Source organism: Rattus norvegicus, chromosome 17 (genome assembly GCF_021556685.1).
Source record: "Rattus norvegicus strain SHRSP/BbbUtx chromosome 17, alternate assembly SHRSP_T2T, whole genome shotgun sequence".
NCBI lineage: Eukaryota > Metazoa > Chordata > Mammalia > Rodentia > Muridae > Rattus > Rattus norvegicus.
Window position 1 is genome coordinate 48,457,264 of NC_141550.1, and position 10,967 is coordinate 48,468,230.

Below are 10,967 nucleotides of genomic sequence, written 5' to 3' on the forward strand. Positions count from 1 at the left end.
GGGTGTGGACACACGCAGGGAGGTGCCTAAAAAACTAACAGAAACCTAGAGCAGAGTCCACGTACTAAAAATTTTAAGAAAACTGAATGTAATCTGCACTTTCTAGGTATGAATCCTGAGCCAAGACATCTGAATAGCTGTGTTTTATGACTGTGTTAGGAACAAGCAAAGTCAAAACAAAAGAAAAACAAAAAAAACTTGTTCTAAGTACTGCCATTTTGTTTTCAGACTCCATTTAATCATAGCGGAAAACTAAATTCAAAGTTCTAAGTCCTAAGAGAGCTTGGGTTCCAGAACAGACAGCTTCTGCTGTAAGGAGAGAGTAGTCTTGAGTCCAGCCATCTCAGGGACAAGTCTTCCATCTTGCTGGTGGGTTGAAACTGAGTTCACATTTCCAGCCCCTGGAATCAACTCCTATCCAGATTGGTAGGAAAATGTAACAATAACTTGGCACAGATGTTTATGATTTGCAAGCTTAAATATTCTGCGATATTCTGGCTCATTGCTGCAGTTCAGTTCCCAAGTCTGTTCTGTTGCTGTAAAAATATAAAAATAAATGAGTATAGTTGTCTTTGCCTCGCTAGGTCTGCACCACGGTGCCCAAGGTATCTGCTAGATATCTTGGCGGAAACACATCCCAGCTCTGCGGGGTTGTTTTGCCCATCACCTTGGTTCACCATCTGTTGTTGTAAAAATATAAAAATAAAAAAGTAACGGTGTCTTTTACCCCACTAGGTCTGCACCATGGTGCCCCAAGATATCTGCTAGATATCTTGGCGGAATCACATCCCAACTCCGTGTTGGCCCATTGTCTCCTGCTGCTGCACACTTTCCTACACTCAAACCATCACATAAAAGAACACACAACACAATAATCTTAGATCCAATTGATAAGATATAATTGCCCACTTAAACATACAAAGCCCAGTACCATCCATCCCTTAGGAACATTAATAACAACCCGTAAATACACAGAGCAGAATCTTAACATCACCTGCCATGGCTTCTCACCCTCTCCTCCTCCTGTCTCCTCCTTTCTCCTAGTCTCCTCCTCTTCCTTCAAACTTCTCTCCTGCCCATCCTTCCTTCTCCTCCAATGACAGGCCTCCTTCTATCCTGTACCTGCCTCACCTGTGACATCATCCTACACTGTTCTGGAACCCTGATTGATCAGTAGTGGCTTGATTACAATAAATTTTGTCATCTGCATTGACTTGCTGTTTTGAGTTATGTTGGGTTTAAGCCAATCCCGTACATAACACTTAAATGTCAAAAAAAAGAACAAGGTAGGTTGAGGGAGGAGCCCTACAATGTTTATTTCACGAAATTATTTTCTAGAATATATACATATGTGCACGTGCATGCATAGGTTTGTCACTGTTAGGTGTCTCCCTTTATTGCTCTCCATCTTAATTTCTGAGACAGGGTGTCTCATTGAATTTAGAGCTCACCAATTCTGCTAGACTGGATGGCAAACAATTCCCAGGATCCTCTTTTCCCTACCTCTGCCATTCTAGGGTCACATGCCTGTGCATTCACGTGGGTTTCAGATAGAGATATTAAGGAATAGTGATTATTGCTTCCTGTTATATTCATATTTGGATGTGAGGTTATGTTTCTATGCTTTGCTTCTCTTTGTTTTGTTGCCAATTCGATTAGTTTTTTGCTTTTTCTAGGGTGTAGCTTGCCTCCTTATGTTGGGCATTTATTATCCTTTGTAGGGTTGGATTTGTAGAAAGATATTGTGTAAATTTGGTTTTGTTATGGAATATCTTGGTGTCTCCATCTATGTTAATTGAGAGTTTTGCTGGATACAGTAACCTGGGATGGCATTTGTGTTCTCTTAGGGTCTGTATGACATCTGTCCAGGATCTTCTGGCTCTCATAGTCTCTGGCGAAAAGTCTGGTGTGATTCTGATATGTCTGCCTTTATATGTCACTTGACCTTTTTCCCTTACTGCTTTTAATATTCTTTCTTTATTTTGTGCATTTGGTGTTTTGACTATTATGTGATGGGAGGAGTTTCTTTTCTGGTCCAATCTATTTGGAGTTCTGTAGGCTTCTTGTATGTTTATGGGCATCTCTTTCTTTAGGTTAGGGAAGTTTTCTTCTATGATTTTTGTTGAAGATATTTACTGGTCCTTTGAGCTGGGAGTCTTCAGTCTCTTCTATACCTATTATCCTTAGGTTTGATCTTCTCATTGAGTCCTGGATTTCCTGTATGTTTTGAAACAGTAGCTTTTTCCATTTTACATTGTCTTTGACCATTGTGTTGATGATTTCTGTGGAATCTTCTGCTCCTGAGATTCTCTCTTCTATCTCTTGTATTCTGTTGGTGAAGCTTGTATCTACGGCTCCTTGTCTCTTCCTTTGGTTTTCTATATCTAGGGTTGTTTCCTTTGTGCTTTCTTTATTGCTTCTATTTCCATTTTCAATTCCTTCAACTGTTTGATTGTGTTTTCCTGGAATTCTTTCAGGGATTTTTGTGATTTCTCTCTATAGACTTCTACTTGTTTATTTATGTTTTCCTGTATTTCTCTATGTATGTCTTTCTTGAAGTCCTCCAGCATCATGATCAAATGTAATTTTAAATCTAGATCTTGCTTTTCTGGTGTGTTTGGATATTCTGTGTTTGCTTTGCTGGGAGAATTGGGCTCTGATGGTGCCATGTAGTCTTGGTTTCTGTTGCTTGGGTTCCTGCGCTTGCCTCTAGCCATCAGGTTGTCTCTGGTGTTACCTTGTTCTGCTATTTCTGACAGTGGCTAGACTTTCCTATAGGCCTGTGTGTCAGGAGTGCTGTAGACCTGTTTTTCTGTTTTCTTTCAGCCAGTCATGGGAACAGAGTGTTCTGCTTTCAGGCGTGTAGTCTTTCCTGTCTACTGGTCTTCAGCTGTTCCTGTGGGCCTGTGTCCTGAGTCAACCAGACAGGTCGCTTGGAGCCGAAAGAGGGTCTTACCTGTGGTCCTGCAGCTTAAATCACTCCTGGGGGGGCTGCTTTTGAGCTCTCTGTGAGGGCGGCAACCATGAGTGCCTGCACTGCCTTTTCCCAGGGCCCCGTGCACCGGGGTCCCAGATGGCCTTAGGAGTTTTCCTCTGGAGTCAGAAATGTGGGCAGAGTGTAGTCTTCTGGCTTCCCAGGCGTGTCTGCCCCTCTGAAGGTTTAGCTCTCCCTCCCACAGGATTTGACCAAGTGCAGGGAGCTTTTGACCAGGTCCCTTCAGGTGTGGGTGGTGTCTGGACCGCAGGGGACCTTCTGCTTGATTGGCCCTATCTTCCAGTTCCCAGAGGCCCTATACAGTTTCCTCTTGGGCCAGCGATGTGGGCAGGGGTGGGCAGTATTGGTGGTCTCTCCCACTGAAGTCTCAGGAGTGCCCATCTGTCCGGGTGGTGAGACCTTTCTCCCACGGAGTTTGTGAGCAGGGAGCTGTGGGCCGAGATCAGTGAGGTTGGGGCTTCAGCTAAAAAAATGGAAGTGTCGGGGTTGGAGATTTAGCTCAGTGGTAGAGCGCTTGCCTAGCAAGCGCAAGGCCCTGGGTTCAGTCCCCAGCTCCAAAAAAAAAAAAAAAAAAAAAAAAAAAAAAAAGGAAGTGTCCGGTCCCCGAGGAATTTTGTTTCTGTGTGTCCTGAATCCACCAGGCAGGTCGCTTGGAGCAGAAAGGTTGGTCTTACCTGTGGTCCCTCGGCTGTAGTTTCTCCTGGGGGCTGCTTTTGAGCTCTCCGGGAGGGCTGCAACCAGGAGGGCCTGCCACACCTTTTCCCGGGGTCCCGTGCACCAGTGTCCCAGAAGTCATTAGGTGTTTTCCTCTGGAGTCAGAAATGTGGGCAGACAAATGCTTGAATTACCCTAAATGCCTAGAACAAATGAAACTCAAGACAGATGATCAAAATGTGAATGGTTCACTCCTTCTTTAAAAGGGGAACAAGAATACCCTTGGCAGGGAAGAGAGAGGCAAAGATTAAAACAGAGACTGAAGGAACACCCATTCAGAGTCTGCCCCACATGTGGCCCATGCATATACAGCCATCCAATTAGACAAGATGGATGAAGCAAAGAAGTGCAGACCGACAGGAGCCGGATGTAGATCGCTCCTGAGAGACACAGCCAGAATACAGCAAATACAGAGGCGAATACCAGCAGCAAACCACTGAACTGAGAATAGGACCCCCATTGAAGGAATCAGAGAAAGAACTGGAAGAGCTTGAAGGGGCTCGAGACCCCATATGTACAACAATGCCAAGCAACCAGAGCTTCCAGGGACTAAGCCACTACCTAAAGACTATACATGGACTGACCCTGGACTCTGACCTCATAGGTAGCAATGAATATCCTAGTAAGAGCACCAGTGGAAGGGGAAGACCTGGGTCCTGCTAAGACTGAACCCCCAGTGAACTAGACTGTTGGGGGGAGGGGGACAATGGGGGGAGGGTGGGGAGGGGAACACCGATAAGAAAGGGGAGGGGGGAGGGGGATGTTTGCCCGGAAACTGGGAAAGGGAATAACACTCGAAATGTATATAAGAAATACTCAAGTTAATAAAAAAAAAAAGACAAAAGCAAAAAAAAAAACAAAAAAACAAAAAAACAAAAGAAATGTGGGCAGAGTGTCTCTTATATATTGCTATTAAGAGTTAAATTTACAAGACTACAGTGATTCCTTCAAGAATTCCATTTCCATTTTTAACCTCTAAAATACAGAGTAATGTTTGATTATTGATTACAAGGACTGTAATATTCTGACTGCTTAACAGGTCTGGTTTCTTGTTTCTATCACTGTTATTAATATTTTGTATATCTTACCTAGGGTTACTATTGCTGTGATGAGATACCATGGTCAAAGCTACTCAGAGAGGAAATGGTTTCCATACCATTGTCCATTATTGAAGGAAGTCAGGACATGAACTCAAACAGAACAGGAACCTGAAGGCGGGATCTGATGCAGAGGCCATGGAGGGGTGCTGCTAACTGGCTTGCTTTTCCTGGTTTGCTCAGTTTGCTTCCTTATAGAACACAGGACCACCAGCCCAGGACCACCCACAATGGGCTGGGTCTTAATCTTTAATAACTAATAAAATCCTTCACAGACTCGCCAACAACCTGATCTTATGGAGACTGTGGTGGTTTGAATATGTTTGGGCCAGGGAGTGGCACTAATAGGAGATGTGGCCTTGTGTGGAGTAGGTGTGGTCTTGTTGGGGGAAATGTGTCACTGTGGGGGTAGGCTTTGAGACCCTTCTCCTAACGGAAGGGTCAGACAATCTGTTTGTAGCTTCTTTTGGATAAAGATGTAGAACTCTCAGCAGTTCCTCCAGCACCATGTCTGCCTGCCTGCCTGTGTCAGTGTGGGCATGGGGCACTGACATGCCTGGACACTGTTATGGACACTGGACACTGTGCTTCCTGCTATGATGAAAATGGACTGAAATTCTGAACCTGTAAGACAGCCCTAATGAAATGTTGTCCTTTATAAGAGCTGCCTTGGTCATGGTGTCTCTTCACAGCAATAGAAATCCTAACTAAGACAGAAAGAAGTATTTTCTCAATCAAGGATTTCTCCTCTTAGATATAGTTTGTACCAAGTTGACATAAAACAAGCCAACACAGTACATTAAAAAAAAAGACAATCTCCTTAAAATAAAATTGAAAAAGTATTATATTACTATATAATTTCTTTTATAACAAGAATTTGCATTTTTAATTGAATCTGGTATTAAACTGGCATGATAAAATAGATCAAGACAGTAGGCATAGATAAAAGATACAATACTTTAAATATTAAAAAGCAGTTTTTCCTGGTGCTATAGTTAGCTACTCCACATGAGATTTTAAGATTAAACTGAACCAAGCCCCTAAAATTTAACGGTAGTACATTTGTTTAAATACTCCAAATATAAGTGAAAAAGTTCATGGACTTAAAAATAAGGGTAAGTATAGGGAGAAACAAATAGTTAACCTAACTTTTTAAATGTCTATTTGGCTGCTTAAAAGACATGATTTCTTCATCTGTTATTTTTCACTCCATTAGGCCAATGCTCTTGATTATTTTAACTATAATAGCCCTATTATTTTCATATGTGAATTTCTTTTATTTTAATTTTAATTATTTTACACCATGATTGAAGTTTCTCTCCTCTCCTCCCAAATCCTTTGTTTTACAGAAAAGGGTTGGCCTTTTGATATCAACAGTAAGACTCGGCATCTCCTCTTTTATTAAGACTAGACAAGGCAACCAGGTAGGGAAAAGGGTCTCAAAGGCAGGCAACAGAGACAGAAACAGCTCCTGCTCCCACTGTTAGGAGCCCCATAAGAAGGTCAAGCTATCATGTATTTCTTTTATGTTAGAACACAAAAATTTTAAAGGGTCCAATCAAGATCAAGATAGCAAATTATTGTGATTTTAAACAACAACAAAAAAATAACTTTAGCCCCATTTACACTAGCTAGAGATACCCAAAGATTTTGGTTAAATTTTTTAATTATAAAAAAGATCAATCTCTAATAACAATATTTATGGTGCTTTAATCTCAAGTACTGTTGTTCCTTAATTAAATTATTATCCGAGTTGCTTATATCACAATTAGCAAATATTAAAAAAAAACCTTGTATTTTGATCCAGCAGTTTCTTTCTTAAAGACTTTATCAGTTCTTTCTCTCCCCTGAGACTGCTGGGAGGCCCACTATCCAGGCTCAACTACATCAGATCCTGGGATTGACCCTTCCTGGCTACGTGGGTCATATAATACTTAATAAACAGTATGTCCACTACTACCCCTCCATCAAAAAAAGTGGCACTTGGCCAACAGCCAGAGCTGTGAAAGCCAATTCCTGAAAAGCCCTGTCAATGAAGGCTGAGTGGCTAGAGCTTCTGTGATAAGCAGTTGGAATGTTATAACTTCAGAGTCTAAGTAGAATTTAGCGTGGGCTTCCATTAGCCCTGTAAATTACTTGCCCCTCTCTGTGCAGACCTAACTTCCTGTGACTAACAAATATGAACTTCTCGACTATATTAGCTTAACAAGACCCAGTTTCACTCACCAAAGGCTTAAGATTTGTCAGAGAACATTAGCGCCTCTAGCTGAGATTTCTCTTCTTTACTGTAACCATGTTTCCTTCAATGGACATAGGAAGTGCCTTGATTTATGGCTTCCTTTGTTCAGTTACTATAAAAAACAAACAAAAGAAAACAAAACCTTCTTGAAACTGATGCAACATTGGAATGTGGAATTTGGGGTAATGTAAACTTTTATTCCCTTCAGGTGATTGTTCTTATTTGGGTCCTGAATAAACTCTTTTCTCCTTTAAGGTGAAAGCTATGTTTCTGCTTGACAGTCTGTTGTACAAAACCCACATTTGGTCCTCAATATACTGCTGTCCTCTAAAAGGAACCATAACCTCATGCAACAAGGACAGAGTCCTGGTTTAAAACAGGAAAGTATTGTTATAGCCTGATGCAATCCTCACAAACCACTGAAAAAGGAACCTCCACCCATCCCCCCAGGCTGCTGATGGTGAGGTTCAAAACTTTATTACAACTGGTCAGCTCTTTGCTCAGAAGAGAACGGGTACCAACCAAAGCTCTCTGCATCCTTTTATATAGTTCTTATTGCTGGGTAGGGAGAAGCAAGCTAGCAGGTTACAAGGGTCAATGAAAAGCAGTTAGCTTGGGTTAAGCTACAGATTTTAAAAGTTTAAAATAACAAACCAGGTTTCAGGTGTTACCCCATTTGAACAACTTCTGAGAACAGACATTATCTCCTTCCTGTTATCCCTCCTTCCTTATTATATACTGAACCTTGGTGCAGAATGATTTAGCCCTGGGGCTAATTTTTCCTTTGGAAGTACATGTCTTCTACGTCTCATCAGTATGATGTGACTTGGAAAATTTTATGTGAGATAGTAAAATGAACAAAATACTAGGGCTTATCAAAGTTCCTAGAACCAGTTTGAAATTGATTACCTTAGAAACACCTAAATATTAAATACTGAACATAATTGTAATGTTGAATTTTAGAAGAACCTTGGGATGACTATAATGAGATAAGGGGGCGAAGAGAAAACATTTTCTTTGTAAGAAATAGCAACTAATAAATGCAGAAGGAAAGTTCCTCACGTTCCTCAGCCTATACACAGGGGTTAGTTCACAGGGCTGCTATGTAGAATAAGCTAATTAATACATGGGAAGTCCCACATCATCTGTAACCACATTGGCCCAGGAAGAGAAGGTAGCACCCTTGCACCTCATTAGACTGGAGAAGGATGAAGCAAGGTGATAAGAGACACCCACTGGCCTTGGAGTTCATAGAAAGGAGCAGAGGTGGAAGTGCTGCTTTTGGGATGGCAGCCACTGTGTCACTTCCGACTTCTGTACACTTCGTTTTGTGTGTGTGTGTGTGTGTGTGTGTGTGTGTGTGTGTGTGTGTGTGTAGTGTGTGTTACCCCACTTCAACACGTTCCCACACCCCTATCCCCACTTTTGAGCCTGCACAGCTGGGTGGTGTCTCCTCCCTTGGAGGCCTGAGTGAGCTTTTGTTGGTGACACAAAGGTGGGCTCAAGCAGCCAGGACAGGCAGAAGTTGCACTTCACCCAGTCAGCATGGCCTTCCTCACACTGAGCTGTGAGCAAGGGGTGTACCCACCAAGCACTATTTTAAGCATTTCCTAAATGCTTATTATAATTCCATGATGTTAGCATTCCTTCTACAACCTGCCCAACAGTTACCTAGCAACAACCAAGTAGGCCTGACTTGCTATAAAAGGGACTGTTTGGCCTCTCCATCTCTTTGCCTCTCTGTCCTTTTTCTCTCTCTGACCCCCTTCTACCTCTTCCCACTTCCCAATACCCTCCCTCCCCTCTCTCCATGTGTTCCTGGCTGGCCTCTTCTCATTCTGTCTCTGTCTCTGTCTCTCTGTATCTCTGTCTCTGTCTCTGTCTCTGTCTCTGTCTCTCTCTCTCTCACCTCTTTCTGTCTCCTCTCTCTGTCTCTACTCCCTTCTCAACTCTCCTGCCCATGCCCCCATATAAACTATTTTATACTACCCATAGTATGGTGGGGATGGAGATGCCTACGCATGGGCCCACTGAGGTAACCCCTCCCAATGCACCATACCATGCATATCCTTGGTGCTCAGACTTGGATTTACAAACTCACAGGTTCACATTTCCTGCTGCCACATGGACTTTCCAGCCATCATATCACTAGAAGACTACATCCAAACACCATAGAATTGGTAAACTTCCTGCTTGTCCTAGTTTTGGTTTTTCTACTGTGAATAGACACATGACCAAAGCAACTCTTTTTTTTTTTTTTTCATTTTAAACAAGAAGTTTATTTAAACAAAAAGACGCTTGACTTGAAGGGAAAACTATCTAGGATCATTTTGTTCAAGTGTAATTTAACCCTACTTATAGATAGATTGCCCTCATGTAAAAGCTATGTACAAAAAAGTTATAAAATTGTCCTTGGTTTTTACAATGATAAATGAAAAACATAAAAATTCTCCAGTCGAACGGATTATGCAAGGATTTTTGTGCTGTTGGGTTCTTTTGTTAAAACAATGAGAGCAAAGTAACTTGCTGGAATAGAAAGATAAGAGTTGAATGAGCATGCTACTAGTGGAGAAGGGGGATATTTTCACAGAACCAGTACTGTCCCGAGACAATCTCCATATGATGTAACTGAACAGAACATTGGCCATTTAGTTTAAAAAGGAAAAGGGGGAAACAGGAGAGAGAAGAGGGTGAGAAGCCATGGCAGATGTTTACCAACATGCAAAAATATAAATTCTACATAAATGCCACTTTAAAAGATGTAACATCACGTGCTCCAGACACTGCCTGGAACTGAAGGGACCAGATCAACAGATCTTTGCACCCAAATCCCATGGGAAGGAGAGCTAAACCTTCAGAGGGGCAGACACGCCTGGGAAGCCAGAAGACTACACTCTGCCCACATTTCTGACTCCAGAGGAAAATTCCTAAGGCCATCTGGGACCCCGGTGCACGGGGCCCTGGGAAAAGGCAGCGCAGGCACTCATGGTTGCTGCCCTCACAGAGAGCTCAAAAGCAGCCCCCCCAGGAGCGATTTAAGCTGCAGGACCACAGGTAAGACCCTCTTTCGGCTCCAAGCGACCTGTCTGGTTGACTCAGGACACAGGCCCACAGGAACAGCTGAAGACCAGTAGACAGGAAAGACTACACGCCTGAAAGCAGAACACTCTGTTCCCATGACTGGCTGAAAGAAAACAGAAAAACAGGTCTACAGCACTCCTGACACACAGGCCTATAGGATGGTCTAGCCACTGTCAGAAATAGAGAACAAAGTAACACCAGAGACAGCCTGATGGCGAGAGGCAAGCTCAGGAACCCAAGCAACAGAAACCAAGACTACATGGCACCATCAGAGCCCAATCCAGCCACCAAAGCAAACACTGAATATCCAAACACACCAGAAAAGCAAGATCTAGATTTAAAACAATATTTGATCATAATGCTGGAGGACTTCAAGAAAGACATAAAGAACTCCCTTAGAGAAATACAGGAAAACATAAATAAACAAGTAGAATCCTATAGAGAGGAATCACAAAAATCCCTGAAAGAATTCCAGGAAAACACAATCAAACAGGTGAAGGAATTAAAAATGGAAATAGAAGCAATGAAGAAAGAACACAGGGAAACAACCCTAGATATAGAAAACCAAAAGAAGAGACAAGTAGCCATAGATACGAGCTTCACCAACAGAATACAAGAGATGGAAGAGAGAATCTCAGGAGCAGAAGATTCCAGAGAAATCATCGACACAACGGTCAAAGATAATGTAAAGCGGGAAAAGCTACTGGTACAAAACACACAGGAATTCCAGGACACAATGAGATGATCAAACCTAAGGATAATAGGTATAGAAGAGAGTGAAGACTCCCAGCTCAAAGGACCAGTAAATATCTTCAACAAAATCATAGAAGAAAACTTCCCT

General features: G+C 42.2%; 1 long non-coding RNA gene across 1 annotated transcript; it reads right to left on the minus strand.

Moving 5' to 3' along the window:
* Positions 1-216: 216 nt before the first annotated feature.
* LOC120097820 (uncharacterized) lies at positions 217-7,159 on the minus strand. The gene is made up of 3 exons (XR_015641680.1): positions 7,033-7,159; positions 3,670-3,804; positions 217-536 (listed from the first exon to the last, which is right to left on the minus strand). It is a non-coding gene; the product is annotated as an uncharacterized LOC120097820 (long non-coding RNA).
* Between the last annotated feature and the right edge of the window lie 3,808 nt (positions 7,160-10,967).